A 26,514-nucleotide genomic window follows, 5' to 3' on the forward strand; every position below is an offset into this window, starting at 1 on the left:
AATGCAGGGCATATATGTCTGTAACAAATTATCTGCTGGCAGACCAAAGCACTGTACAAGGATACTCATCACTGGTTCACCATCCTAGAACTTGCCCTGCAGGAAGAAGAGGCTTCACCTAGGATGGGGGCAGGAATAGGGCCTATTTCATAGGGAAAAGAAGGAGGCATTCTGATCCCTGTAAATGGGGGAATGCTTAAGGCCACAAATGCATACCCAAGATAGGAAGCATGCTCAGAAAAGATGAGAGAGGAGCCAGCTCCTTCACCTCAGGCTGACTTATAGGTTCCTTTATGACAGGACTAAGTTCTAAAGGAGAGTACCAGGAAAATGACCCAATCTGCAAGGACAGTGAAAGGTGTTTTCTGTGTTAGTTTGTTAGCTCCTGACACTGAAGGAAATCTCTTGTCAAATCAAACTTAAGGAACAGACAGCTCAGGTACTAAATTCCTGAGTTTACACATTAAAATTTTTAAATGTACAGTGTGTGGGAAGTGGATATAGCTCAAGTGGTTGAGCACCTGCTTCCCATGTACAAGGTCCTGGGTTCAATCACTGGTACCTCCTAAACAAACAAAAAAAACTCTCATTGAGAAGCAGATGCAGCTCATTGGTTGAGTGCCTATTTTCCATGAATGATGTTCTGGGTTCAATCCCCAGTATCTCCTAAAACAAAACAAAAAATGTACAGTGGTGTGTAATCAGAGTATATAACAAAAATAAATAAATAACAAGAAATGATGGCCCATCCAAAAGAACAGATAAAAATGTTGGAAATAATTAAAGAAGAACCAGATTTTGGGATACAGGCAAAAAAATTTTTTTAAATGATCTTAAATATGCACATAGGGCTAAAGGAAAACAGAGAGAAAGAACTAAAGGATGTCAGGGAAACACTGGAACAAAATGAGAATCTCAATAAGAGATCCAAATTATAAAAAAGAACCAGAGAGAAGTATGGGAGTTAAAGACCATAGTATCAATAGCAGACTGGAGCTGGCAGTAGAAAGAATCAGTGAACACAAAGATAAAAAAATCAATATGATTCAGGTTGAGGAACTGAAGAAAGAAAAATAAAAAAGTATACAGAGCCTAAAAGACCTGTGGGACACCATCAAGCATATGCATAAGCATATGCCACAAGGAGAAGAAAGGGGTAGAAGGAATATTCAAAGAAACAATAGCAGAAAACTTCCCAAATTTTAAAAAAGCATGAATATACACATTCAAACATCCCATCTCTGATGTTTAGGTCATTGTGTCAACTCGGCCAGGTAATTGTGCCCAGTTGTTTGGTCAAGCAAGCATTGGTCTAACTGTAATACAAGGGCATTTATGGACTTTAGTCACCATTGACTTTATTGCAGTGGTAAATCATAGATAGCTGGTTATAATTACATCAATCAGGGAGACTGCCATCAGCAATGAGTGATGCTTAACCCAATCAGTTGAATGCCTTAAAAGGGGAAGTGATTCCATCATTGAGAGAGAATTTCCCAACTCATCTTTGGATAGCCAGCATCTCTCAGAACTCGTAAGAACCTTCACTGCACTTTCACTGCAGCCCCTGGTTGCAGCCTGTCTGCAGAACCTGGACTTGTGCATTCCCACAGCTGCATGAGACTCTTATAGAATTGCATTCTATTGACAGATATCTCTTGTTGATTCTGTTTCTCTAGAGAACCCTGACTAATACACCATCAAACCCCAAAAAAGATAAATTCAAAGAGATCTACATTAAGACACATTATAATCAAACTGCTGAATGCCAAAGACAGAGAATCCTGAAAGCTACAAGAGAAAAGGAAGATTCCATGTACAAGGGAGATCCAATAAGAATAAGGACCAATTTCTCATCAGAAACTATGGAGGCAAGAAGGCATTGGGTCTAAATATTTAAAGTGCTGAAAGAAAATAATCACCAATCAAGAATTTATATCTGGTGAAACTGTTTTTCAAAAATGAAGAGAGGGAAGCAGATGTGGTTCAATTGACTGGGCTCCTGTCTACCATATGGGAAGTCCTGGGTTCGTGTCCCAGGGCCTCCTTGTGAAGGCAAGCTGGCCTGTGCCCATGGAGAGCTGACGCAACAAGATGATGTAATAAAGGGAAACATGCAGACACAGAAGAACATGCAGTGAATGGACACAGAGAGCAGACAGTGAGCAAGTGGTGGGGAGGAGGGGGGGAGATAAATAAAAAATAAATCTTAATAAAAGAAAAAAAATGAAGGAGAGATTAAGACTTTTCCAGGTAAACAAAAGCTAAGGAAGTTCATCACCACTAGATCTGTCCCACAAGCAAAGCTACAGGGAGTTATTCATTCTGAAAGAACAGAACACAAGACAGTAGATCGAAGTGGCATAAATAAAGATCCCTAACAAAGGTAACCATATGGGAAATTACAAATGCCAGTACTACTATATTGCGTTTTTAGTATGTAAATCATTTAAACCATTACATGGTGTCCTGTCCTCTGGAGACTCACATACAAAAGCTCAGGTAGGTCCCTGACAGAACCACTGCTGGCCCTAGTCTCAGAGCACATTATCTGGATAAGCTAAGAATTTTCAAAATCATCCGTTTCTGGTTTCTTTTTTAATTTCTTTCCTCATATATTTCACTATAAGATGTAAGGTAAGGAGAAACTCAACTAAATATCCAAGTTCATCGCTTACAAGTTCCACTTTAAATTCAATATCAAAATACAATTTTGACAAGTTCTCTGCTCCTATATAACAAGGATCACCTTTCCTCCAGTTTTCAATAATACATTCATCATTTACATGTATGGCCTCATAAGAAGTATCTTTAATGTCCCTATTTCCACCAATAATCTCATCAGAGTAATCTAGGCTTTTTCTACATGCACTTTACAATTCTTCCAACCTCCAATCATTACCCAATATCAAAGTATTTCCACATTTTTAGGTATTTGCCATAGTAGCACCCCTCTTTCTGGTACCAAAAACTGTCTTACTTTTCTGACTGCTAAAACCAATGCCACACAATAGGTTGCCTTAAACATTGGGAATTTTTTTTTCCAATTAAATATTTATTGAACAAACACAGAATAAATGAACAGCAGGTATTTAAACCTGAATATACAATAAACACGTTCAAATGCTCTGAGGGCTGTCACAAACACATAAAAGAAGACTGGTTGTTCAGTATTTCTCTAAAAGGCAGAACTTATCCTGGCCAGGCAGAACAATACAGCAGCGCCACAGAGTCTCAGCTGGCCTTAGATAGCTGGTCCCCTGTTGTCCCCACCGGAGGGTCGTAACAAGCGCCTACTCTTACAGCACTCACCTCTGCACATCGGGACTGTGGTCTGGTGCTGAGAGCCACTCATCCTGGGAAATGGATCACAGGTGGAAAGGAGGCTACCCGCTTGCCTGCCATACACATGTTTTGTGTAGAACCTGGTGCTAAATCATTCGTAGGCAACCTGCTTCTGGGTTGGGATTTTATACAAAGCAGAGCAGCTATCTCACTGCAATCTACTGAAAGTCAACCCTCAACATAAGAGTTTGTAGAAAAATAAGTAAATATAAATAAGGAAAGGAAATTTATATATTAATAAAAAAACTACACACAAATGAAAGGCAGACCTTGAACTGAGCAATAAATATAAGCAACTGAGAGGCTGCAAGGATAGTTGTACCAAGAGTATCACTTATCTCAACAGCTTCTCTTGCAATATTATGCACTCCACACTTTCCCTTTCTTCTAAAAAGAGATATTATAATTTCATATGTCTAATGACCGTCTTAAATGAGTTGCATTTTCATATCAAGCCCTCTTCTGCCAGCATCAGAAAAAATCTAAAGTTAACAAACTGGGTTTTAAAGGAAATGGTCTTTTGTTCCTCAGCTGTATTTTAATATCTCTGTTAGTGATTCTCAGGAGGTGGGGAGAAAGAGCTTATTCTCAAAAGAGGGTGAGCTAAATCCCCAGCAATTGTGATATTGCTTTCTGGGGACAGTCCTCCTCAAACCCCAAATGAATCACACAACTATCAACCAATGGTACCAATGGGAGTGTGTTGGGGAGGAGGGGTGTAATAGTCAGCCAAAGGGGTGCTGATGCAAAATACGAGAAATCTGCTGGCCATTATAAAGAGTATTTATTTGGGGTACAAGCTTACAGATACCAGGCCATAAAGCATAAGTTACTTCCCTCACAAAAGTCTATTTTCATATGTTGGAGCAAGATGGCTGCCGACATCTGCCAGGGTTCAGGCTTCCTGGGTTCCTCTCTTCCTGGGTCTTGCTTCTTCCTAGGCTCAGGCTTCCTCTCTTTCAGGGGCTGTTTCTCTTTCCTCTGTGTGCTTACTTCCTGGGGTTCCAGCTTAAGGCTTCAGCACCAAACTCCAGCATCAAAACGCCGACAGCAAAAACCCCAACTCTGTCCTTTGCCATGTCTTTTATCTGTGAGTCCCCACTCACCAAGGGACTCAACCCCCTAATGACATGGCCCAATCAAAGCCCTAATGACATGGCCCACTCAAAGCCCTAATTGTAACTTAATCATGCCCAGGTACAGATCAGATTACAAATATAATCCAATATCTATTTTTGGAATTCATAACCATATCAAGCGGCTACAAGGGTGGGGAGAGAAGAGATAACAGATGACAACCCTGCTCTACATTAAACAGGAAAGCTAGGTTTATGAGTCACGAGGAAAAATAACTTCACCACATGATACTGATGGGCTCCTTCCAAACTGATATTACAAAAAGAGAATTGTTTCAACAACTATTCAGCATAATGCTTAATGACAAAAAATATATAATATACCTTATAATATGTATGTATTTATCATACACTCAGTAAAGAATGTCAATGTGCCTGATCCATTCAATAAATTGAAAATGAAAATTTTACATTTCTCTGTTTGTCAGTATACAGGATTCTGAAGGTGGATCTTGAACCCTGAATGACAAATCAGTTTTCAAGGAAAGTCACATAAGTAGTACATCTGACTAAATGCTGTTCAATGGGGATTGGTGGGGCTGGGACAGGCTCTAATAAGGGAAAAAACCTGGTAAAGGAAACATCCAGGGCTCCTGCAACTGGCCTTTTGGGCAGAACCATTCTTGTGGTGGAGTCAGCCTGCCATTCTTGTTCTAAAATATCTTTCACAGCCTCTTCTACAGGAAGCCAACAAAGGCTGCAAAGTCGTCAGCGATTGTGGAGGCATGTGCTTGAAACACCCTGGTGAAGCCTTGTCTCCTTGTTGCATCTCTTCAGTGCTTTCACGATTGGCTGGACATCTCAGACCATTGCTGGACACTGATGGATATGTAGAACCCAGGGAAATCTCTCTTCCAGATTCTCTGTCCTACTGTCCAAATTCCCCCAAGCTCAAAAGTGGCAGATTTTATAGCAGGTGGTATTCTTTTCCAAAGATACCTTGCATTATTCTGGTCATTATGGAGCAGATATAGAGCTAGAAGCTGACTATACATGTGGGGTATGGCAATTGCCCCAGTTGCCTTGAGGTCCCAGATTCTCACATTGTTTCAGCAATTTTTTCAAACTGAAGGCAATTTCCACTAAAACTGGCATTGGTATTTTGCCTACTACTTCCACAGCCTCACTTTCCTGAATGCCAGACTCTACACTGTCAACAAGGGAATTTATTGGCTCCCAGTTTTAAGGCTATAAGTCCAAAACTGAGATGTCAGCAATGCAATGCTTTCTTCCTGAAGACTGACATTCTGGGGCTGACTGCCAGCAATCCTAGATCCTGTCACATGGCAATGACTTAGCAATGTCTTCTCTTTGCTCCTCCAGGTTTCTTGACTTTCGGCTTTTTTCTATGGCTTTTTCCTCTCTATGTGTGAATTTCATTATGCTTATAAAGAACTCTAGTGGTTTGGATTAAAGCATAACCTGATTCAGTTAGGCCACACCTTACTGAAGTAACAGCTTCAAGAAATCCTATTTACAATGGGTCTACACTGATGAAGAACATGTCCAAATTTGGATAAACAAATCAATCTACCACAGGTAACTATACCAGTATCAAATAAAATACATTTTAACTCAAAGACTGTTACAAGGAAAGTGGTTGTGCCTCAACTGATAGAGTGTCCACCTACCATATGGAGGGTCCAGTGTTCGATACCCAGGGCCTCCTGACCTGTGTGATGAGTTGGCCCACGTACAGTACCGCAACACGCAAGGAGTGCCATGCCACACAGGGGTGTCCCAAGTGTAGGAGTGCCCCACGCGCAAGGAGTGCGCCCCACAAGGAGAGATACCCTGTGTCAAAAAAGCGCAGCCTGACCAGGAGTGGCGCCGCACATACGGAGAGCTGATACAGCAAGATGACACAACAAAAAAGCGACACAGTTTCCCAGTGCTGCATGACAAGAATGCAAGCAGACGCAGGACAGAGTGACTGGACACAGAGAGCAGACAACGGGGGGAAGGGGAGAGAAATAAATAAAATAAATATTTTTTAAAAAGTTAGAAGGGACAAAGAAAGACACTATATACAATGAAAGGGTCAATTCAACAAGAAAATATAACAATTATAAATATGTATATACTCATAGGCAGAGCCCCAAAATATATAATACAAATATGGACAGATTTGATGGGAGAAATAAATGGTTCTATATTAGTAGGAGAAGACTTCAACACACCACTTTCAACAATGGATAGAACATCTAGACAGAAGATCAATAAGAAATAGGAGATCTGATGATACTATAAACCAACTAGACCTAACAAACATATTCTTAGTTTGCTAAAAGCTGCCAATGCAATATATCAGAAATGGGTTGGCTTTTAAAATGGAAATATATTAAGTGAAAAGCTTACAATTCTGAGGCCATGGAAGTGTTCAAATTAAGGCATCAAGAGATGCTGTCTCACCAAATTGCAGCTTTGAGCAATCAGGCACATGCTAGGGCAAAGTGAGAGTCTGCTGGTTTCTCCCTTCTCCTCATCTCTTCAGCTTCAAGTTACTCCTTGGGCCTACCTCTCCAGGGCTCTTTCTGTGCCTCTGTGCCCCACTGAGTCCAGCCTCCAGCCTCCAGCCTCTGGGACTACTTCTATCTCTGAGGATTTTTTCCTGTGTCTGCAACTTTTAGTCCTCCATTTATAAAGAACTCCAGTAGGAGGATTAAGACCCACCCTGAATGAAGTGGGTCACATCTTAAGTTAAGGTCCTACTGATGAACGATCCTACTTACAATGGGTACACTCACAGGATGGATTAACTTTAAGAACATACTTTTCTGGGGTCCATACAGCTTCAAACCATCACAGACATATACGGAACACTTCACCCAACAACAGCAAAATACATAGTCTTCTCTAATATAGATGTATCATTCTCTAGGATAAACCATATAATTTATCAAAAGTACCCGCATTAAATTTTACAAGATTGGAATCATAAAATGTATCTTCTCTGACAACAATGGAATGAAGCTGGAAATCCGTGATAGAGGAAGAAGTGGAAAATTCACAAATATGTGGAAATTAAACGATATACTCTTCAGCCATCAATGGGTCAAAGAAGAAATCATAAGGAAAATTTCTGAGACGAAAGAAAACAACATATCAAAAGTTACAGGATGCAGCAAAGACAGTGGTTAGGGAAATGTATACCTCAAAATACTTATGTTAAAAAAGAAAGATTTCAAATCAGTGACTTACCTCATACCTGGAAGAACTAGAAAACAAAGAGTCATCTAAACCCAAAGTTATTAACAGAAGAAAATAAAGATCAAAGTGGAGATAAACAAAATATGAAATAAAAAAAAAAACAGAATCAACAAGATCAAAACTTGGTTCTTTGAAAAGATAAATAAAATCAACAAGCATTTACAAGACTGACAAAGAAAATAAGAGAAAGGACTCAAATAACTAAAACCAGAAGTGAAAGGGGGGACATTACTACCAACCCCACAATAATAAAAAGGATTCTAAGAGGATACTATTAGCAAACGAATGCCAGCAAATTAGACAACCTAGATGAAACAGACCAATTCCTAGAAGCACACAATATAAACTGACTCAAGAAGAAATAGATCTCAACAGACCAAAAACAAGTAAAGTGATTAAATCAGTAATCAATCCTCCCCTCCCAAAAGGAAAACCCTAAAAGACAGCTTCACTGGTGAATTTTACCAACGTTCAAAAAAGAACTAACCAAATCCCGCTCAAACTTTTCCAAAAACTTAAAGAGAACACTTTCTAACTCATTCTATGAGGCCAGCATCACCCCAATATCAAAGCCAGATAAAGATATTATGAGAAAATAAAATTACAGACCAATATCCCTTAGGAATATAGATGCAAATGTCTTCAAAAGAAAATACAGCAAACTGAATCCAACAACACAATGAAAGAACTATACACCATGATCAAGTGGGATTTATGCCAGGACTGCAAGAAGGGTTCAATGTAAGAAAGTCAATCAATATCCTACACCATATTGACAAAAGGAAGAGGGAAAAAATTCACATGATCATCTCAATTCATGCAGAAAATGCATGATAAAATCCAATATGCTTTCTTGATAAAACACTCAGAAAATTAGCAATAGAATGAAATTTCCTCAATATGATAAAAGATATATATATGAAAAAAACAACAGGCAACATTATACTCAATAGTGAAAGACTTAAAACTTTCCCCTGAAATCTGAAACAAGATAAGGATGCCCACTCTCTCCACTGTCCTTCAACACTGTACTGGAAGTGCTAGCCATACAATTAGGCAAGAAAAAGAAATAAGAGGCATCCAAATTGGAAAAGAAGTAAAACTGTCCCTATCTGCAGATGACACAATTCTATATAGAGAGATTCCCAAAAAATCCACAAGAAAGCTACTAAAGCTAATAAATTCAGTGCACTAGTGGGGTTACAACATCAACACATAAAACTCAATGGGAATCACTTCTTGGCCTTTTGGCTAAAATCAAATGTAAAAATCAATGGGGGTATAGCAGATCTGGCTCAAGCGGTTGAGTACCTGCTTCCCACACGGGAGATACAGGTTCGGTTCCAAGTACCTCAAAAAAAAAAAAAAGCCGCAAACAAACAAGCAAACAGATGGGAAAAACCAACTCAGGGGAACTGATGTGGCTCAGTGTTGAGCACCAGCTTCCTACATTCGAGTTCCAGAGTTCAATGCCAAGTTCTGGAACTTAAAAAAAAAAAAAAATGGAGCTTTTATACACCAATAATGAACACTCTGAAAAGGAAATCAAGAAAAATGTTGTACTGGCAATAGCAACTAAAAGAATAAAATATGTGGAAATAAACTTAGCAAAGGACATAAAGGATTTGTACACTAAAAACTGGAGAACACTGCTGAAAGAAAATATTAAAGTCAACCATCAAATTAATATGGCAGGATAAGAGGCCACAAACAACCAAAACTTAGTTGGAGAAGAATTAAAAAGTTAGAGGCGTCACACTTCCCACTTTCAAAACTTATTATAAAATTATGGTAATCAAAACAGCATGAGATGTGAGAAACACAGTGACATAAGACATCCCCTCAAAAGACCTCTCCAGAGATTCAGTGAATAAAAGGACAAATCCCACTTGCTCAGAACCCTGGAGGACAGTAAAAACTGGAGAAAGACACCACAAACACTGAATCAAAGAAAGAGAAAAATATCAGGTAGGAAACTCCTGGCCCAGCCCTGCCGGTCCTCTCCTTCTGCTTCACTGGGTCCCCTGGGGCTTGGGAGGTGCTCAGACATAGTGACTGGATCCCTCCCACCTCCCACTGGGGGCAAAGACTACGGACCCCTAGTGAGTTAGAAACCACACATATCGAAGCAAAGGAGCCTAAATCCATACAGACCTTGGGTGGCTGCACAGGCCCCTGAGTACTGTATACAAAGAAACCCCAAGCAAGGGGGAAAACAAAAGAGACCACAGTAAAACTGTAGCTGCAAAGTGTGAGCTCACTCAATCCAGCTTCTGTTGACTGGACCACCTAAATGCAAAATGGACTTTTCTGTAGTGACCCATCTTGCTGGATTCACCTAATCTGGTTCCCAGGAGCAGGATATGCTAGCAGGGAAGAAACCCTAAAAGGAGGGGTGGAAAAGGGGGGCGGAGAGGACTTAAACTGAATGACAATAAGACAGGAGGGTTCCTAAACTGAAAAGAGTATGAAAAACAGTGCACTGAGTAGGGTAAGAATTTAAACAAATTATAGGAGCTAGGGAGAAAATTCAGCACAAACAGATCAAGATTACCCGAGAAGGAACAGAGGAAAGGAAGTTTTCTCCAGGAGCTGAAACAATTACACAAGAAGTACAATCTTAAAAATTGTACCACATCCAGGGCAAAAATCAGATGAAGAAGAGCTGAGAAAATATGATCAGTTAAACATAGGCTATTCTAAGGTCTAAAACAAGGTGGATCAACTGTCAAAGAAGACCTGAAACAAAGCCAATCAACATTAACACTCTAAACAAGGGAGAGAAACTAACCTTCAGAGTTAACTCCCCAAGATAATCAAATGCATAGACATCAGCAAAACAATTACAAGTAATACTAAAAAACAGGGAGAAATGGTTCAATCAAAGGAACAAATTAAAACTTCAGATGAAGGGAAGCAGATATGGCTCAAGTGATAAGGCCTCCGCCTACCATAAGGGAGGACCCAGGTTCAATCCCTGGGACCTCCTCGTGAAAAAGAAGAGAAAGTGTGCCTGCACGTTGAGCCATTGCCCATGCGATGAACCAGTGCCTGCACGAAGGCCCATGCAGTGAACCAGTGCCCACGAGGGCCCACATGGTGATCCAAGTGCCCATGTGAGTGCCCGCATGGTAAGCCAGTGCCCGTGAGGTGAGCCAATGCCCATGCAAGTGAGTCACACAGCAAGATGGTGATGCAACAAAAGAGAGAGGAAGGAGAGAATCAAAGGGAAGCACAACAGAGACGAAGAACTGAGGTGGCGCCATTGACAGGGAAACTCTCTCCACCTCAGAGGTTCCCAGGATCAAATCACTCTGAATCCTAGAGGAGAAAGATGAGAAGAAAAGACAAAAAAGAGAAACAGATACAGAAGATCACACAGTGAAGGACACAGACAGCAAAAAGAAAACAAAAAAACAGCAGGGTGGGGGAAAAATAATAAATAAATCATTAAAAAAAAAACTTTAGATGAAGACATAAAATTTAGAACAACTAATCAAAGAAGTTCAAACATATCTCCTACAGCAATACAAGGGGATGAAAGAAAATGTGCATAAAGGGATAAAGGATAGTGTGGACCATTGACCATGAGGTGCAGCGGTGCTCAGAGACGTATTCACCAAGTGCAATGAATGTCTCATGATGATGGAGGAGGTTGTTGTTATGGGGGAAGGAGTGGGGTGAGGGGGGTGGGGGGTATATGGGGACCTCATATTTTTTTAATAAAAATTAAGACAAAAAAAAAATACAAAGGAAAAAAAAGAAAATGTATGAGCATAAAGAAGACCTGGGGGAAGATGGCATCAGGATAGGGCAGCAGGGTTCAACTCCATATAAAAACAATGGAGGAAGGGCAAAAAGCTGTCTGAAGGAGGGGTTTTGGGGGTCTGCATGTCAAGAGAGTGCTGCGAACTGTCCAGGAGGGAGAAGGACAGAAAGACAAACAGGCCAAAGTGAAAACCGTGAGTTACTAGCCCCCCAACAGCTGGGAACAGCACCCATCCTCCCACCCTCAAGGCAAAGAACCTGGGTAAAACTTGTGGCTCATCATGGCCAAATGAGGAGAACAGAAGTCCTCCTCCCTTGGACAAGGGAGAGTGCATCAGAGGGCAGAGAGTGGTTTCTCCTTGGAAAGATTGGCAGAGGAGCCCATTTTGAACCTAGGCTCTGGCCAGACCAGAATCAATAGCGAGTGAAGGTTAAAAGACAACTTCACAGAACGTTTCAATGAAGACCACCATCTGACAGCAAGCCAGGAAACTGCAAGAAGTACAAAAAGCTTTTTGGAGTTTCTCATATCCCGGCATTATTGGATATAGTTTGCACCCCATTAATGGATCCCTGGCCCTGTTATGATGAATTAACCTGGGCAATCTGAAAGATTTAGAATAAGTCAAAAGAAAAATCAAAGAAAAGCCATGAAAATAAACCAAGACAAGAGAGAAAAATCAACCATCAGAGTAAATTCACCAGCATAATCAGATGCCTAGATAACAGCAAAAAATTACAAGCCATACTGAGAAATAGGAAGAAATGACCCAGTCAAAAGATCAAATCAAAAATCCTGACAAGACACAAGATTTAAGACAACAAATCAATTATGTTCATACAAATCTAAAAGAGAAAAAGGATATTGAGATGAAACTTGGTGAGTATAAAAACAATCTGAAAGCCTGCAAAAAAAAGCAACAGAGTTTATAGGAATGAAAGACATAATAGATGAGATTAAAAATACAACTGGGGCATACAATAGCAGATATGAATTGGTTGAGGGTAGAATAAGGGAGTTGGCAGACAGAGAATCTAATTGGAAAAGACAGTAGAACAGGAAGAAAAAAGAAATGAAAAAAATGGACAGAGTCTCAGGGACCTGAATGACAATGCAAAACACATACACATATATGTTATAGGTGTCCTAGAAGAAAAGAATAGAAAAGGGGTATAAAAAAGAGCTGAGGGACTTCCAGGAAGATGGCAGACTAGAAAGACACGGGACTCTCTTCTCCATCAGAAAAATAACTAGAGGACAGGCTGAAACAGCCTAGAAAAAGAACTTCTAGCGTTTAGGACACAGGCAAAGGCTGGACACCACCCAGAGGACAGAGGGACAAAGGAGGGAAATTGCTACTACGGAACCGTGATGAGTTGAAACCAGCAGCTGCTGCTGCCAGCACCCTCCCCTACACTAAAGACACTTCAGAACTGTCAGGACTCTGAGCCTGCAGCTACAGACAAAGTGGGCTCCAGGGATCTACCCCCCACCCCAGAAAGGGGAGAGAGAAGGACACAGTCAAAGGCTGACTCAGCTTCTGACCCACAAGTTTGATCTGCTATGTCCCACCAGCCCTTTCAGACAGGGTGGAACCACACAGTGGTTCCACAGTGGAGCTGGCGAAGGATTGGAAAAATATGACCATGGCAATCTCCCTCTCTTCTAGCCAGGACTGGTTATTGAGGAACCCCAGTAAAAGGGGAAAGACAGGGACCCAGCCTATTTGACTCACAAATTGGGTCTGCTGTGTCCCATGAACAGCTAGGGTGTGAATCTGTCCAAGTCAGAAAGAGGCTGGTAGCTGCCATTTTGAATCTGCCCCCAAAATGAGGGGAAGCCCAGCTGACCGAAAATCACAGTGATGGTAGGAACCGGTTTCTTTCACCCAGATCGGCCTGCAGCCCTAGGCTAGGCTTCAGCCCCACCTCTGGCAGGCAGGAAGCTAGCAGGCCCTGCACCAGCCTATCCAGGTAACTGCAGGTACCTTTGGCTGGCGCAGACTGAATAATCAGAAGTCTACTGGGTAACTGAGGTCATCTTGGATCTGCACTGCACAGCCTGCTGGCCACACCTGCAGTTCCATCCCTACCCCAGGCAGGGGAGGAAGGGGCATGAATCTACATCAGTGTCTCTGCACAACTTGGATTATTCCACACAGCTGTGATTCTGTCCCTACCCCTGGCAAAGGAGAAAGTTGGGAGAAGCTTCATGGGTCCCTAGGGTAATGAGGGCAGCTTAAGCCTCCACAGCTTATAGCACCAACTACATCCTTGGTTCCTACTGCACAACCAGAAAGGGAAAAAAGGCAGGAAGCCCTAAATTAAAGAGAAAACTAAACCCAGATTAAACACTCTAATAAGCCAGATGCCAAGACACCAACAAAAAATTACAATCCACACAAAGAAACAGGAAGATATGGCCCAATTAAAGGAACAAGATAAGCCTCCAGATGACATAAAGGAGTTGACACAACTAATCACAGATGTTCAAACAAATGTCCTTAACAAATTCAATCAGATGGCTAAAGAGATTAGGGACATTAGGAAGACAATGGATGAGCACAAAGAAGAATTTGAAGGCATATATAGAAAATAGTAGATCATATGGGAATGAAAGGCACAATAAATGAAATTTTTAAAACATTGGAATCATATAATAGTAGATTTGAGGGGGAAGAGGGATTGGTGAGCTTGAAGAAATGCCCTCTCAAAGTGAACACAGAAAAGAAGAGAAGGAAAAAATGGAAAAAACTGAATGAGGTCTCAGGGAACTAAATGACAGCAAAAGATGTGCAAACATACGTGTCATGGGTGTCCCAGAAGAGGAGAAGGGAAAAGGGGCAGAAGGAATATTTAAAGAAATAATAGTAGAAAGCTTTCCAATCTACTGAAGGACATAGATATCCATGTCCAAGAAACACAATGTACTCCCATCCGAAAAAATCCAAATAGACCAACTCTGAGACACATACTAATCAGAATGTCAAATGCCAAAGATTAAGAGAGAATTCTGAAAACAGCAAGAGAAAACCAATACATAACATATAAGGGATACCCAATTAGATTAAGTGCTGATTTCTCACCAGAAACCATGGAGGCAAGAAGACAGTGGTATGATATATTTAAGACACTACAAGAGAAAAACTCACAGCCAAGAGATATAAGCCAATCTTATATCTGGTAAGATTGTCTTTCAAAAATGAGGGTGATATTAGAATATTCACAGAGAAACAGAAACTGAGAGAATTTCTAAACAAGAGACAAGGTAGACAGGAGAGAGAGGCCTGGATGAGCGTCTAGAAATTAAGATTACATCAATAAAAGTAACTAAAAGTGTCAAAAGAATAGCCAGAAACATCTTAAAAAAGGAAAAGCAAACTCTGATCTCCAGACTTTAAATCATATTATCAAGCTATAGTGGTAAAAACAGCATTGTGCTGGCATAAAGATAGACATGTAGACCAATGGAACCAAACTGATGGTTGAGAAACAAACCCTCACATGGTCAAGTGATTTTTGACTAGCCTGTCAAACCCACACAGCTTGAACAGAACAGTCCATTCAACAAACAGTGCTGAGAGAACTGGATATCCATAGCCAAAAGCAGGAAAGAGGACCTCTATCTCATACCTTATACAAAAATTAACTCAAAATGGATCAAAAATCTAAAAACAAAATCAAGAACCATAAAGCCTCTAGAAGAAATTGTAGGAAAATATCTCCAAGAGCTGGTGGAAGGTGGTGGATTCCTAAAGGAGATAAGAGGAGGACAGAGATGGACTACTGATGTTTAATGTATGTAGAAGTTTTAATTAGCTTTATTGTAAAAGTGTGGAAATGTATAGAGGGGATGGTAACATGTAGTGAGTAACAGCTAGTTTATAAATGGGGGTGTGGCTAAAAATGGCAGTGTAGGTATGTAAATGTCAACTGACAGAATGCTAGAGAATAATCTAGGAACAGAATAGCACAGCAAACCAAGAGATGAATGAGAATTGTGGTTGATGGTACAGAGGCAAAAGTGTCCTCTGTGAGATAGAACAAATGTACATCACTATTGCACGGTGGTGGGAATGTGGAGAAGCATGGGAAAAATACAACTGGAGTGACCAATGGACTGTGGTTAGCAGTAAGAATATAATATTCTTGCATCTATGCGACAGATGTACTGTGTTGATAATGGGACAGTAGGGAAAATGTGTGCCAAATGTACACTACGGATGTGGTAACAATCAGATGACATTATCTCATCTGTAACAAATGTCCCACCATAGTGTGGTGTGTTGAGATGTGTTGTTTGGGAAGTCTGCACATGTGCATAATTATTTCATAAGTTTACAACTTCTGTCATAAAAATATATTTTAAAAATGATAATAGGGTGGGTTGGGGTAAATATACACCAAATATTAGATAAGGACTATAATTAGTAGTAAGATTTTGACAACATTCTTTCATAATTTGTAACAAATGTCTCACAACAATGCAAGATGTTGGATGGAGGGCTAAAGTCTGAGACCCCTGTATGACGTTATGCATGTTTGCTTTATAAGTTTACAACTTTTACTATACACTTATTGTTCATGTGTGTTCATATATAAATGATATAAAAATAATAATAGGGTGGGTTGGAGGAAAAATACTTTGGTTAGAAGTAATATTTTGACAATGCTCTTTAATCATTAGTTTAAAAAGTTGAACAACAATGCAAGGTATTGGTGGGTAAGTTGAGTTTTGAGAGTCCTGTATGATGTTATATATGTTTGTTTTGTAAGCTCACAACTATTACTATACACTTATTGTTTACGTATGTTTTGTTTATGTATGACTGATATACTTCAAAAAATTTTTTTAAATGTAAAAAAAAAAAAAAAAAAAGACTGAGCAAGCACATAGAATTTGAAATCCTGAACAGAAAAGAAACAAAGCTAATGGGAATGAAAGACACAATAGGTAAGATAAAAAACACAGCAAAAGCATATAAAAGCAGACTCAAAATGATAGAAGATAGAATAAGTTATACTGAAGACAGAAGAGTTGAAATTTGAAGACAAAAGAATGGGAAAAATTGAGCACAGGCTCAGAGAGATGAATGACAATATGAAACTCAACAATGTAAGTGTCATGGGAATTCCAGAAGGAGAGGAGACGGGAAAAGAGGCAGAAAGAATATTTGAGGAAATAACAGCTGAAAATTTTGAAACTCTCACAAAAGAAATGAATTCACATATTCAAGAAGCACACCATACTCCAATCAGAATAATTCCAAATAGACCTACTCTAAGTCACATACTATTCAGAATGTCAAATGACAAAGATAAAGAAAATTCTCAGAGCAGCAAGAGAGAAACAAACTATCATGTACAAGGGATGTAAAGTAAGACTTAGTATGGTTTTTTTTTCAGAAACCATGGAGGCAAGAAAACAGTAGTATGATACAATTCGGATACAGAAAGAGAAAAACTGCCAGCCAAGAATTCTATATCCAGCAAAACTGTCCTAATATGAAGGTGAGTTTAAAATATTCATTAACAAATGGAAACTAATGAAGTTTGCAAAAAAGAATCTGCCTTTGCAGGGAATATTAAAGGAAGCCTTTGAACCTGAAGAAAAAAGACAGGAGAGGCTTAGAGGAGAGTATAGAAGAAAGAATAGCAGAAAGGATAACCAAAAGAGTAAAAAGACAGACAAAAATATGATAGGACATATGAAAACCAAAGAATAAAATGGTGGAAGTAAATAGTGGATTTAAAATAACATCATTGAATGTGAATGGATTAAAGTCCCCGATCAAAAGATACAGGCTGACAGAATGGATAAAAAAACATGAGCCATCCATATGCTGCTTACAATAAACTCACTTTAGACCAGGGATACAAAATGGCTGAAAGCGAAAGGTTGGAAAAAGATACTCCAGGAAAATAGTAACCAAAAAAGAGCAGGGGTAGCTATACTAAAATCAGACAAAACAGACTTTAAATGCAAAAAAGTTGTAAGAGATACAGAGGGCCATTATATATTAATAAAAGGGACAATCTGGGGAAGCAGACTTGGCCCAGTGGTTAGGGAGTCTGTCTACCACATGAGAGGTCCGCAGTTCAAACCCCGGGCCTCCTTGACCCATGTGGAGCTGGCCCACGTGCAGGGCTGATGCACACAAAGAGTGCCATGCCACGCAGGGGTGTCCCCGCGTAGGGGAGCCCCATGCACAAGGAGTGCGCCCCGTAAGGAGAGCCGCCCAGAGTGAAAGAAAGCTCAGCCTGTCCAGGAATGGCACTGCACACACGGAGAGCTGACACAGCAAGATGACACAGCAAAGAGAAACACAGATTCCTGTGCTGCTGACAACAACAGAAGTGGACAAAGAAGAACACGAAGCAAATAAACACAGAGAACAGACAAGTGGGGTGGGGGGGAAGGGGAGAGAAATAAATTTTTTAAAAAATAAATAAATCTTTAAATAATAAAATAAAATAAAATAAAATAAAAGGGACAATCCACCAGGAAGATATAACAGTCATAAATATCTATGCACCTAAACAGGGTGTCCCAAAATGTATGAGACAAACTCTGGGAAAACTGAACAGAGAAATAGCCATCTCAACATTAATAGCTGGAGACTTCAACACTCCATTCACATCATTACATAAAAAACTAGACAGAAGATCAACAAGTAAACAGAGAACTTGAACACTATGATAAATGAGTTAGACCTAACAGACATACACAGAAGAGAGCATCCAAATTCAGCGGGTTATATAATACATTCTTCTCAAGTGCCCATGGATCCTTCTCCAGAATAGACCACATTAGGGCACAATGCAGCTCTCAATAAATATAAAAAGACTGAAATTATATAAAACACCTTCTCAGATCATAAAGGAATGAAAGTGGAAATCAGTAATAGACAGGAAAAAAGTAAATTTGCAAATGTGTGGAGGCTGAACAACACACTCCTAAATAGTGAGTCAAAAAAGAAATTGCAAGTGAAATCAGTAAATATATTGAGACAAATGAAAACAAGAACACAACTTACCAAAACTTATGGGATACAGCAAGGCACTCTTGAAAGGGAAATTTATAGCCCTAAATGCCTGTATTAAAAAAGAAGAATGAGCTAAACTCAAAGATTTAACTTAACAACTAAAAAAAGAACAGCAAACCAATACCAAAGCAAGCAGAAGGAATGAAATAATAAAGACTAGAGCAGAAACAAATGAAACTGAGAACAAAAAAAAGAGAGAAATTCAACAAAACCAAAAGCTGGTTCTTTGAGAAGATAGATAAAATTGACAAACCCCTAGAGCTAGGCTAACAAAGAAAAAAAGAGAGAAGATGCAAATAAATACAATCAGAAATGAAGTATTACAACTGACCCCACAGAAATAAAAAGAATCATAAGAGATATGAGGAGAAACTGTATGCCAACAAACTAGACAACCTAGATGAAATGGACAAATTCCTAGAAATACACAATCAACCTAGAAGTGTACACTGACGCTACAAGAAATACAAGAACTTAACAATCAATCACATTTAAAGAGACTGAATTTGTCATAAAAAAATCTCCCAGCAAAGAAAAGTCCCAGACAAGATGGTTTGTCAGGTGAATGCTACCAAGGATTTTGAAAAGAATTAATACCAATCCTGTTTAAACTCTTCAAAAAAATTGAAGAGGAGGGAAAATTACCCAAAACACTTTATGAAGCCAAGATCATCCTAATAACAAAGCCAGACAAAGATACAAGAAAAAATTACAAGCCAATCTCTCTAATGAACATAGATGCAAAAATTCTCAACTAAATACTTGCAAATCAAATCCAAAAACATATCCAAAGACTTACACATCACAACCAAGTGGGATTTATTCCTGGTATGCAAGGCTGGTTCAACATAAGAAAATCAATCAACATAATATACTACATTAACAAATTGAAGGGAAAAAACCCACAAGATATTTCAATCAACACAGAAAAGACATTTGACAAAATCCAGCTTCCTTTTTTGATAAACACTTCAAAAGATAGGAATATTAGGAAAATCCCTCAATATGATAAAAGGCATATATGAAAAACCCACAGCCAACATTGTACTCAATGAGAAAGGTTGAAAGCTTTCCTGCTAAGATTAGGAACAAGACAAGGATGCCCACTGTTACTACCGTTATTCAATATTGTACTAGAAGTTCTAGTTAGGGTAATTAAAAAAAAAAAAATTAAAGGCATCCAAATAGAAAAAGAGGAAGTAAAACTGTTTGTGGATGACATGATCCTGTCCTTAGAAAATTCTCAAGTATCAACGACAAAGCTACTTGAGTTAGTAAATGAGTTCAGCAAAGTGGCAGGATACAAGATCAACATGCAAAAATCAGTAATGATTTGAACACAAGTACCAAATAATCTGAGGAGGAAATGAGGGGGAAAATTCCATTTTCAATACCAACAAAAAGATTCAAATACTTAGGAATCAATTTAACCAAAGAAGTACAGGACCTATGTACAGAAAACTACAGAACAACAGTTAAAGAAAATTTAAAAGATCTAAGCAAATAGAAAGACATTCCATGTTCATGGACTGGAAGAATAAATATCATGAAGATGTCAATCTTACCCAACCTGCTTTATAGATTCAATTCAATAATACTAATCAAAATCCCAACAGCTAACTTTACAGAATTAAAAAAAGCAATTAGCAAATCCATTTGGAAAGGAAAGTGCATCCCAACAGCCAGCATTCTAAAAAAGAAGAGTGACATGGGAGGAATGTTACTGCCTGACCTTGAAACATTACAAAAGCTACAGTGGTCAAAACAACATGGTACTGACATAAAGCAGACAGACTGACCAGTGGAACAGAACTGAGAATCGAGAAATAAACCCTCACCTGTACAGTAAAACTGGTGTCTGACAAACCTACCAAGTTAATGTTAATGGGATAAAACAGTCTCTTCAACAAATGGTGCTGGGAGAATTGGATATCTATAACCAAAAGAATGAAAGAGAACCCCTATCTCACTCTCCGTACAAGAACCAACTCAAAATGGATCAAAGACCTAATTATAAAAGCCAGGACCATAAAACTACTAAAAGAAAATGTAGCAAAACATCTTCAAGACCTTGTAATAGGTGGTGGTTTCTTGGACCTTACACCCAAAGCATGTGCAACAAAAGGAAAAATAGATAAATGGGACCTCTTCAAAATTAAACACTTTTGCACCTCACAGGACTTTGTGAAAAGGGTGAAAAGGCAGTCAACTCAATGGGAGAAAATATTTGGAAATCACATAACCAATAAGGGTTTAATATCCAATATATACAAAGAGATGTTATAACTTAACAATAAAAAGACTAACAATCCAATTAAAAAATAGGCATAAGAATTGAACAGACATCAGTCAAAAGAAGAAATACAAATGGCAAAAAACACAAGAAGAAATGTTCTACATTACTAGTGATTAGGGAAATGCAAATCAAAACTACAATGAGATATCATTTCACACCTATCAGAATGGCAACTACTAAAAAGACAGAGAACTACAAGTGTTAGAAAGGATGTTGAAAGATAGGAACACTTATTTGCTGTTGGTGGGAATGCCGAATAGTACAGCCACTGTGGAGGACTGTTTGGCAGTTCCTACAGTAGCTGAATATAGACTTGCCATGTGATCCTGCAATACCATTACCACTAGCAGAAGAACGGAGAGCAGTGACATGAACAAACATCTACACACTGATGTTCACTGTGGCATTATTCACAACTGCCAAAAGCTGGAAACAACCCAGGTGTCCATCAACAGATGAACAGATAAACAAACTGCGGTGTATTCACACAATAGAATATTATGCAGCTGTAAGAAGAAATGAAATCATAAAGCATATGACAACATGGATGAACCTGGAGGGCATTATGCTGAGTGAAACATGCCAGACAAAAAAGGACAAATACTGTATGACTGCCTTACTATGAACCAAATATACTGTGTAACATATTGTATGATTCAAAAAAAATTTTTTTAATGTATCCAGAAAAAAAAATAATAGTAGGAAAAAAAAGATCTAAGGAAATAATGACTGAAAACTCCCCAAACCTTATAAAAGACAAAAATACCAATATCCAAGAAGTACAATGATCCCGACAGAATAAATCCGAATAGACTTCTTCTGAGACACCTAATCTTCAGAATGTCAAATGACAGAGATAAAGAGAGGATTATGAAAGTAGCAAGAGAAAAGCAATGCATCACATACAGGGAAGCTCCATAACACTAAGTGCTGATCTCTCATCAGAAACCATGGAGGTGAAAAGGCAGCAGTAATGATATATTTAAGGTTCTGAAAGAGAAAACTGTCAGCCAAGAATTCTTTATCCAGCAAAACTGTCCTTCAAAAATGAAGGTGAGTTTAAAGTCTTCACAAACAAAAACAGAGAGCTAGCTACCAAAAAACTGGATTGACAAGAAATACCAAAGATAGTTTCGCAGCCTGAAAGTAAAGGACAAGGACAAAAAAATTGGAGAAGAGTATAGATATGAATATTACCAAGGGTAACTGAAAGGTAAAAAGATAGACAAAAGTAAGGTATGGCAACAAAAAGATAAAGGATAAAATGGACAAAGTAAGTAATGCCTTTATAGTAATAACATTGAACTCCCCAATCAAAAGACTTAGACTGACAGAATGGATTAAAAAATATGAGCCACCTATATGCTGTCTACAAAAGAGTCACCTTGATGCAAGGACACAACTAGGTTGAAAGTGCAAGGTTGGAAAGAGATATTCTATGCAAACTGTACCCAGAAAAGAGGTAGGACAGCTATACTAATATTGGACAAAACAGAATTTACATCAAAAGCTGTTGTAAGAGATAAAGAAGGGTGCTCTATATTAATAAAAGGGGCAATTCACCAAGAAGAAATAACAACAATGAATATTTCTGCACCTAAACTGAATGCCCCAAAATACATGAGACATACACTGGCAAAACTGAAGGGAGAAATAGACATCTCTATAATAATAGTTGGAGACTTCAATATACAATTTTCTGCATTGGACAGAACATCTGGACAGAGGATAAATAACAGAACGTGAATAATATGATAAACTAACTAGACCTAACAGACATTTATAGAGCATTACATCCCAAAACCATAGGATATACATTTTTCTCAAGTGCTTATGGATCATTCTCCAGGATATACCATATGTTAGGTCACAAGACAGGTCTCGGTACATTTAAGAAGATTGAAAAAGTAAAATAAAAAGACTGAAATTATACAAAGTACTTTCTCTGATCATAATGGAATAAAGGTGAAAATCACTGTGATGGTTAGACTATTGTGTCAACTCAGCCAGGTAACTGTGCCCAATTGTTTGGTCAAGCAAGCATTGGGCTAACTGTAACACAATGGCATTTATAGACTTTAGTCACCATTGACTTTACTACAGAGGTAAATCATAGATAGCTGATTACAATTATATCAATCAGGAAGATTGCCATCAGCAATGAGTGACGCTTAACCCAATCAGTTGAATGACTTAAAAGGGGAAGTGATTCTAGCATTGAGAGAGAATTTCCCAGCTCATCTTTGGACAGCCAGCATCTCCCAGAACTCATCAAGAACCTTCACTGGACTTTCATTGGAGCACCTGGTTGCAACCTGCCTGTGGAACCTGGACTTGTGCATCCTCACAGCTGCATGAGAGACTCTTATAAAATTGCATACTATTGACAGATTATCTCTTGTTGATTCTATTTCCATAGAGAATCCTGACTAATACAGCTTGGTACAGATTGCACAAGTGGAAAAAGGAGAAGTTCATAAATATATGGAGATTAAACAACACACTCTTAAATGATGTGAGTTAACAAAGAAATTGCAAGAGCTGTCAATAAATATCTTGAGACAAATGAAAATGAGAACACGACATATCAAAACCTACGGGATGCAGGGAAGGCAGTGCTGAGAGGGAAATTTATAGCCCTCAACGCTAACATTAAAAAAGAGCGAGCTAAAATCAATGTTCTAACTGCACACCTGGAGAAACTAGAAAAAGAAAAACGAACTAACTCCAAAGCAAGGAGAAAGAAAGATATAAAGATTAGAGCAAAAACAAATGAAATTGAGGGGGAAAAAAAAACAGTAACAGAGAAGCAACAAAACCAAAAGCTGGTTCTTTGAGAAGATCAACAAAATTGACCAAAACTTAGTTAGGCTGACAATGAAAAAAGAGAGAAAATACAAATAAAATCAGAAATGAAAACAGGGACATTACTACTGAACCTGCAGAAACAGGAGAGATCATAGAGGATACTATGAACAACTGTATGCCAACAAACTAGACAATGCAGAGGAAATAGGACAAATTCCTAGAAACACATCAACAACTCACACTGACCCTAGAAGAAACAGGAGACCTCAACAAACCAATCACAAGTAAAGAAGTTTGAAACAGTTATCAAAAACCTCCCAGAAATGAAAAACCCTAGACCAGAAGGCTTCACAAGGTAATTCTACCCTGCCTTGTTTAATCCATTCAAAGTGTATGCTCAGTGGCTCTCACTTTTCATCATAGAATAATGCTGTCATCAGCCCAGTCCATTTCAGAATGTTTTCATTAATCCAAAAGGAAAAATACTCTACATCCTTTTATCCCCCATTATTGACCCTTAGCATTGATATAGTGCCTTCTTTGCCATTACTGTGAAAATATTATGATATTACTCTTAACTATAGTCTATACATTACATTCGTTGTATTTTTCCCAAGTATCTCTATGTTCTTAATACCTTATAATAAATAAACATTCTTGTATTTGTTCCATTAACCACAATCATCATCCACCACCAAAATCACTACTTTATATAGTCCCTAGATTATCCTCTAGCTTTCTTTCAATTGACATTAACCTCCCTAGGCTACTCCTTTCAACTATAATCACATTTTTAAATCAGCAGTGTTGATTGTACTCACTGTAAGTGTTACCATCTTTTGGTATCTAAACAGTAAAGGAAAAAGTATAACTTTTATTATTCGCTGATGATATGATCCTACATCTAGAAAATCCTGAAAAATTGACAACAAAGCTTCTAGAACTAATAGAAGAGTTCAACAAAAGGGCAGGATACAAGATTAATACATAAAAATCAGTAGTGTTGGGGAGCAGGTGAAGCTCAGTGATTGAGCGCCTGCTTCACATGTACAAGGTCCCAGGTTCAATCCCTGGTACCTCCTAAAAAACAACAAATCTGTAGTGTTTCTATATGCTACTAATGAACAATCTAAGGAGGAAATTTTTAAAATTCCATTTACAATAGCAACTAAAAGAATAAAATATTAGGAATAAACTTAACCAAGGACAAAAAGGACCTTTATTCAGAAAACTACAAAATATTCCTAAAAGAAACCAAAAAAGACATAAAGAACTGGGAGGTCATTACGTGTTTATGGATTGGAAAACTAAATATTACGATGTCAATTCTGCCTAAACTGATTTACAGATTCAACATGATCTCAATAAAACTTTCAAACAGCCTTTGTTTTACAAAGATGGAAAAGCCAGTTATCAAATTCATTTGGAAGGGTAAGGGACCCTGAATAGCCAATAATGTCTTTTAAAAAAAAATAATGATGTTTGAGGATCCTCACTTCATTACTTGGGTGCTGGGAGAAGTGGATATCCACAGCTAAAAGAAAAAAAGAGTTCCCCTATCTTATATCTCATACAAAATTTAACTCAAAATGGAGCAAGGACATAAATATAAAAGCTAGAACCACAAAACTCTAAGAAAATGTAGAGAAACATCTTCAAGATCTTGTGGTAGGTGGTGGTTTCTTAAACTTTACACCCAAAGCATGAGCAACCAAAGAAAAAAACAGATAAATGGGACTTCCTCAAAATTACACGTTTGTGCTTCAAAAGACTTTAAGAAAGTGAAAACACAGCCTACTCATTGGGAGAAAATTTTCAGAAATCAGATATCCAATAGGAGTTTGATTTCCATCTTTTATAAAGAGTTCATACAGGGAAGCGGACTTGGCTCAATGGATAGGGCGTCCGCCTACCACATGGGAGGTCCGCAGTTCAAACCTCGGGCTTCCTTGACCTGTGTGGAGCTGGCCCATGTGCAATGCTGATGCACGCAAGGAGTGCTGTGCCACACAGGGGTGTCCCCCACAGAGGGGAGCCCCACATGCAAGGAGTGTGCCCCATAAGGAGAGCCGCCCAGTTGAGAAGGATAGAAGCAGTCACAGAAGAACACACAGGCAATGGACACAGAGAGCAGGGAACTGGGGGGGTGGGGGGGGGGGGGAAGGGGAGAGAAATAAATAAAAAATAAATCTTTAAAAAAAAAAAGAGGTCATACAACTCAATGATAAAAATACAAGCAACTCAATTTTAAAAATGGACAAAAGAACAGAAATTTTTCCAAAGAAGAAATACAAATGGCCAAAAAGCACATGGAAAGATGTTCAACATCACTAGCTATTAAGGAAAGGCTGATCAAAACTACAATGATATAATTTCATGCCTTAAAGAATGATCATTATTTAAAAAACAGAAAACTACAAATGCTGGAGAGGATGCAGAGAAACAGGAACACTTCTTCGCTGTTGGTGGAAATGCAAAATGGTGCAACCTCTGTAGAATTCAGTTTGGTGGTTCCTCAGGAAGCTAAATATAGACCTACCATATGATCCAGCAATCCCACTACTAGGAATATATTCAGAAGAACTGAAAACAAAAAGGCAAAGAGACATTTGCACACTGATGTTCATAGTCGCATTATTCACAATTTCTAAAAAATGGAAACATCCCAAGTGTCCCTCAACCAATGGATAAACAAAATGTGGCATATACATACTATGGAATACTATTCAGTGGTAAAAAGAAATGAAGTTGGAATACATATACTAATATGGATGAACCTTGAGGACATTATGTTGCGTGAAATAAGCCAGACACAAAAGGACAAATATTGTATGGTCTCACTACTATGAACTAAATACAATGAATAAACTCAGAGAGTTAAAATAGGGAGTATAGGTTACCATGA

The 26,514-nt window shown here is 38.5% G+C and overlaps 1 protein-coding gene and 1 pseudogene across 4 annotated transcripts in view; both read right to left on the minus strand.

The window, feature by feature from the left end:
• PACC1 (proton activated chloride channel 1) overlaps window positions 1-26,514 on the minus strand; it is a 109,440-nt gene that overhangs the window by 50,830 nt on the left and 32,096 nt on the right. The gene's annotated exons all lie outside the window — the stretch shown is intronic.
• Window positions 4,953-7,687, minus strand: LOC139436356 (COP9 signalosome complex subunit 8 pseudogene; annotated as a pseudogene).

The sequence above is a fragment of the Dasypus novemcinctus genome, chromosome 13 (assembly GCF_030445035.2).
Source record: "Dasypus novemcinctus isolate mDasNov1 chromosome 13, mDasNov1.1.hap2, whole genome shotgun sequence".
In the NCBI taxonomy this organism is placed as follows: Eukaryota; Metazoa; Chordata; class Mammalia; order Cingulata; family Dasypodidae; genus Dasypus; species Dasypus novemcinctus.